The 6,566-nt window shown below is 30.6% G+C and overlaps 1 long non-coding RNA gene across 1 annotated transcript in view; it reads left to right on the top strand.

Annotated features, from left to right (window-relative positions):
• The first annotated feature begins 3,735 nt into the window (after nt 1–3,735).
• LOC106687857 (uncharacterized) overlaps nt 3,736–6,566 on the top strand; it is a 17,197-nt gene continuing 14,366 nt past the window's right edge. The window contains exon 1 of the long non-coding RNA XR_010842702.1: nt 3,736–4,020. This is a non-coding gene — a long non-coding RNA (uncharacterized lncRNA). The remainder of the gene's footprint in view (nt 4,021–6,566) is intronic.

Raw genomic sequence — 6,566 nt, 5'->3', positions numbered from 1 at the left:
TGCAAAGTGGGGCGAAACGTCGGAAAATAAATAGTTGTAAACTATTTTTGTTTCACTTTTGACCGCAACCCTGACCATCTTCTTATATATCAATTTGAAACTCTATATCTTTACAACTACCAACAAAAATAGAAAATCTAAGAGAACATTTAAAGTAGAGTAAATTTTCTAAAATGTAAGCCCTCATAGCTATTTAGGTTCAATAGTTCTCGAGATATAGGTTCTTAAAAAGCAACATTTCATAAAAATGTTGTATGGAACATACTGAAAGATCAGTAGTTAGTGAAATTATTTTCAAAAGTTCCATAAAAAAAAACATTTGGCGTACAGACGTCTATTAGCACTCACATTAAAGCTAGTTTAATGAGCTATAAAGTGGTTAATGACGTTTATTTTCGTAGGAGTGGTAGTTTTCATGAAATTTGCTAAAATAAAAGGATTTTTAGTTGTTCGGACAAATTTTCCTTTGCCAAATTTATATTCATATGTGAATATCATAAAAAATACTACACCCACGAAGATAAGTGTCATAAACTACTTTATAGTAAGTTAAATTTACTTTATTTCGAGCGTTGGCAGACATATATACATCTTATGGGGTTAGAGATGTATTTTTTCAAAAATCCAACATTTTATACGAATAACTAGAAATTAACAATTTGTGAGTTTATTTTTCAAATATTATAAAAACTACTACTACTAAAATGATGAACATTATTAACTATTTTCAAGTAAATTTAACTAGCTTTAATTTGAGTGCTGGCAGACATCTGTACGTCCAATAGTTTCTGAAATAAAGTGTTTCATAGATGAAACTTATTGTCCGAACAACTATAAATCAATTTATTTGAGCAAATATCATGAAAACTACTATTCATACGAAGGTAAAGGTCATAGACTAGTTTATAGTACCATTATTTAGCTTTAATTTGAGTGCTAATAGACATTTGTACATCGAATGGTTGTTGAGATATAGATTTCTCAAAATAGATTCACTAACTACTAATATTTTAGTACATTTTTATGAAATGTTTTTTGAAAGGCTATATCTCGTGAACTATTGGAGGCAAATAGCTCTATTAGGGCAAATATGTCAGCAAATTTACTCCTCTTTGAATAATGTTGTTTTAGATTTTTTAGTGTTGTCGGTAGTTTTTAAGATATAGAGCTCCGAATGAAAAATTAATGTTTTTTTAAGTTTTTGTAACAGCCGCCATTTTTATTCCCCCTACCTTTGGCAGACTCATCACTTTTTAATTATAAATAGTTTTCATTAAATAATCAAAAATTGGGGTGAGATAACTGCCTGTTTTTCTTCCCGGCTCTTGTACTATAATCACCTATTACCGGAACATGTTACAACTTGGTAGCTGCTATCCTGTGATCCATTATTGAGATATAATATTTTAGCCCATCACTAGTAACTCACTCATCAACAAAAAGGCACACTCTCCACCTCCTGAATTTGGTAACGCCAAAGGGTAACCAAGTTTCGAACTGATAAACGGAATGTTACTCATTTTTTTAGGTTATCCTTTATCTTTGATTGGGTCTGTTTCTTACAGATTCTTGTTTTTTGTAGGCTAATACATTGACAACTTTCTTTATCAAAGTTATCAATGTTAACTTTTGTTTTCTTATTGGGCCGTTTCTTGACTGGAGTTTCAAAACAAGGTTTATCACCCTTCTCTATAACCTCACCCTCTTTTATAATGTTTCTCAGAGTGTGTTTCGAGACATCAGTTGGTTAGGAAACTTTTCATAACAGAGGAAGCATGGATTGGACCACTCTGACTACTCGGTTCATGAATCTAAATACGATCACAATTACATTTTTTATTTGAGTGGATCGTTTTCCCACTAACCAGTTTACCTGAATTGGTATAAAGTCGCAGAAGTACGTCGAGGAAAAGTTAGGAAAGGAAAAGAAGTCCATTCAACTGAGTAAGTCTTTTCCGACAATCATGCAACTGACTATTTGTGAGGGGAAACACGCATGCTCTGCACAGTTCCAAACCATCAGAAGAGGTTGTTGGAACAGCCTAAGACAAAAGAGTGGGGGGATGGCGGCAAAACGTTTGCAAATGCACACCTCTCACCCTTCCCTCCCCCACAGGCAAACTCATCTTAGATGCACTATACCTTTCGTTATTTTGTGAACAAATCATACCTTGAAAAATTTATTGTAATAAAACAAACAGAATCATCACTTAGTGATTGAAAAATACAGAACTATTAATTCTACAGCATTTTAATAATTCAGATACATCAAAATGGCAGCTTATAACAAATTGTTTGATTTAAGAATACAAATAAATTGATGCAACACTTTATTGATTTCAACTTCTACAAAACATTAAGAATTTGAGGCGTTCATATGGTTATGATCATATGGCAACAGATAAAAAGAATATATGTGAAAAATCGATTGTTTAGTTTGGAGGACACAAACTATATAATATTTGGTACTCAACTCCAACAAAAATCACTAAAGTATGTTAGACTAAATTATTTAGAGTTTACATAAAAATAAAACTTTTACAAACTGTTGCTTGCAACATTCGTTTGTGGATATAAGAATAAATAACCGAGGTGGAGTACTTGTAGATACCATATTTTATAATATTTGAGGTGCTCGGTTATAAAAAATGGTGGAGCCAGTTTGAATCCGGCCTTGGGGGGTCGACTTTTTTCATTTCTGTGGCAATACCACAAAATAAAAACTTGATCCCCCACCATGGTTAGAATAGGTTGGTTACCTGTAGATTACCCCCCGTCAGAAATGACCATGAAGGGTGTAAAAAAAAATCCCGTCTATGCAATGATACTTAGTAAAGCGATTTTTAAGTGCAAGGCTAGGCTATTCTGGAGGCACAGTAGAAGGCAAGAACAGTCAAAGATGTTTCAAAAAGGTTCATGTACAAAATACAGTGCAGCACTTCTTCATATGGACAAGATGACCTTAACAGATAACAGGACTATATACAGGATACTGTCAGCTTAATAAACATTTCTGCGAAACGCTTGATCCGTACACATTTAAATTTGCAAAAGCGTTTGGCCTGTTTTTAACAGAGTAAGGGACGACGTACAATAGGCCCAGAGTGGTCGCGGTGCACACATACAAAAAATAAAAAAGATGTATTATAAATTAAACATTTGTTTTTTCATGTTTCCCTTTGATTAGCATTTGGTTTGAAAAGAACTATTGGTAAAAAATATACTCGATTTTCAACAGTGCTATCTATTTCTACGTTGTGTTACTAAACATTAAAACTTTTATCTTCTATTAATACTTTTTTTTTATACCAATCTTAACATCCTCAAGAGCTATGTATTTTTTAAATAAAAATTGAATTTCTCAAATATATATTTTTCCCCAGATTTTAACCTTATACGATCTAAATTTCAAGTATCATTTCAACACAGTCCTTTCTGTGTGATGTGACTATCATCCCTATACTGAATATCGTGATATCAATTCGAAAACCTCCGAACTACATAATTCATCAAAAGTAAAGTTCCAAGAGGATCTCGAAGTCTAATAAATTTGCCAGTTGCCCCTTAAAACTACAAACTACAAACGAACTAAATTTCAAGATTCACTTCAAACTTTACTTTCAAAAATATGTAGTCAGAAGATCATCGAATTAAAACTTACGATATTTATACTTTTATAATTTAAACTTTGCCATAATGAATCTAAATATATTGGACACAGAACATCTGTACCAGTTGTACTCACATGTTCAATCCCATCTCATAGAAAACAATTATTAAACCTACATACTATCAATTTACTACACGAATTAACTCGTCACCGAAAAACACCTATATTTGTCACAAGAACTCAATGGATCATTCATGAACGCTCCTCACCACTATGCAAACTTTAAGGCACGAAGACTTGGCCCCTAAGAAACGTGAGAGTAGCAACAGTAAATCCAGGTCCAAGCCATTCCATTCATACTATATACCTTTTGTTGCCGGAGCGGCCACAGTTTATGGCATTATGGCAAGGTATCGATTTTAAATATTTTTAAATTAATCAGATAGTTTACTTTAAACATATAATACTTTAAAATACTGATAGTTGATATAAGTATTAATAATTCAAAAACTGAATGAAAACAAAAATTATGAAGCAATTAAACAACCATATAGGTTCATTTGACGTATTTCCTTGGTTAAAAGATTCTCCAATTAACTTACTTTGAGAGTCAATAACTATAATTGAACCATGGCGAATCAGTTCGCACCACATCACTCCTTCAAAGAGTTTTTAAATTTTTAATCCTGAAAAGTTGTTGATAATTATTTATTTTCACTCCTAAAAAGGGGGAATAATTACTTTTTGACTGAACTGTACAACGACCTATTACCGCCTTTAAAGAGGGAAAATTACTTTCCCTTTGTAGGGGCTATAGTCTTTTTTTTACAAAAAAGAGACTCATCACTTTTTAATTATAAATAGTTTTCATTAAATAATCAATATATTTAATAGTACTTATATATATAATTCATATTTTACATTTACTAAGTTGATATCAAAGCACTAAAACAATGAAAACATTTGAAAATTAAATTAACAATTTTTGTTGATTTTCTTGTTATATTCAGAATTTTCGCATATCCCGAATACCCAATGCCAGTTTTGTAGAAGGAAAATCTTTTGTGGCACTGGGGTGCTTATCTGATCAACTTCAAATTTTTATTTTATTAAAGGGAAGTTAAAATATAACTAATGGGACGAATTATACTCTACTAGGTCAATTAGAATTTAAAATATAATAAAATTTATTAATAATTTATAGACATTATTCCTTCAAAACTGTTATTATTTTTGCCTGAAGGAGAGAAAACTACTATGTTCAATGGCACCAAAATATTCTAACTGGGTCAAAATATAGATGAGCAATAAAGGACTGAAATTGATACTGAAAAATGTGTAAACTAATTCCATCTCTCTTCCAAGTGTTTTTTTTATTATTTGAATTAGTACTTTATTTTAAATTTTTTTAAGTACCTAATTATTTTTTTCCCAATTTCGTAATTTTTTGAATTTGATTCCCTGAAAACGTATCTACTAAAAGAAACCACTGAAAATTTTCTCACTCGCCTGAGGAAGTGAATTTTCGTGCACATTTACTGAATTAATTCAAGCAATACTAATAACGCGTTATATTTTAATAATTTGATACTATGTTTTCTACTGTTTACATCAGTCAAGAAACGTTATTAATATTGCTATTTCTAATAAAATCGTTAATAATACAACAAATGTACATAGAACAAACATTTTTAATTAGCAATGTAAAATAATTGAAGTATTATTAATCCATTTACCTACAAATCTATTTATTTATTTATTACCTATTAATCTATTAGTTTATCTATTTATCTTCTTCTAAATCTATTTATCCATCTATTTCATTTGTCGTATTTCAAATCTATTTATCCATCTATATCATTTGTCGTATTCCAAATCTATTTAATTTATAATATTTATTTTCTTATGTTATTCATTTAAATTTTTTAAGCTAAAAATAACCTTTAGAATAATAATAAAACTGTTAATTGTTCATGCTCATTTCTTCAAAGCATTTTTAAGGGAGAGGGTCAAAGCGACAATAAATATGTCTAGAAAATGATAAAACTTCACTTAAATAACTTTCTTGTTTTTACACTACTTTATGCTTCTCTTACACTTCAATTTTATTCAGAAGCAAACTTTTCATACAATGGCTTCCCGACATCATGGTCTTTTTGTCTAATACATGTATACGATATGGTTTCATAACATTGTTTTACACTTACATAGATAAGTAATTAAATAATTAACTCATTTAGTATATTTATTTTTTAATGTTTGTTTCAGATATGCAAGTCAGCATTTTCATATTTCAACCTTCTGCTAGCAGTGAATTAACATGAAGGGATAAAATTATGTAGTCGATTCATTCTTAGTGATTATAAGAGTGATAGCTGATTTATTTTAGAATACTTTATTAGGTTTGGTAAAATAAAAATTTTAAAAAATAATCTGTTTCTGTGCTAAAAGTTATTACATATCACTAAGATGTAATGGATTTCGGTGATCAGTGTTTTTAGTAGGCAATAAGCGGCCTGACACTTGTGAATTCACAGATTTCTATAAGAATACAAGAACCCAAGAGGAGAAAAAATTCAGTTATTTCACCCCAATTTTAACTAGGTATATTTACTAGTCAAAATTGATGAGTCTGCCAAGTATAGGGGAAATAAAACACGACGGCTGTTTCAAAACCTTAAAAATAATTAATTTATTTATATAAGAAGATGGTCAGGGTTGCGGTCAAAAGAGAAACAAAAATAGTTTACAACTATTTATTTTCCGACGTTTCGCTGCTCCAAGGAATCGGTTGAAAAGCTGTTCAACCGATTCCTTTGAGCAGCCCTGATGAAGCCCTGCAAAGTGGGGCGAAACGTCGGAAAATAAATAGTTGTAAACTATTTTTGTTTCACTTTTGACCGCAACCCTGACCATCTTCTTATATATCAATTTGAAACTCTATATCTTTACAACT

Source organism: Halyomorpha halys, unplaced genomic scaffold (assembly GCF_000696795.3).
Source record: "Halyomorpha halys isolate HHAL.00 unplaced genomic scaffold, Hhal_1.1 Scaffold1020.1, whole genome shotgun sequence".
In the NCBI taxonomy this organism is placed as follows: domain Eukaryota; kingdom Metazoa; phylum Arthropoda; class Insecta; order Hemiptera; family Pentatomidae; genus Halyomorpha; species Halyomorpha halys.
This window is presented reverse-complemented; position numbering and strand designations above follow the sequence as displayed.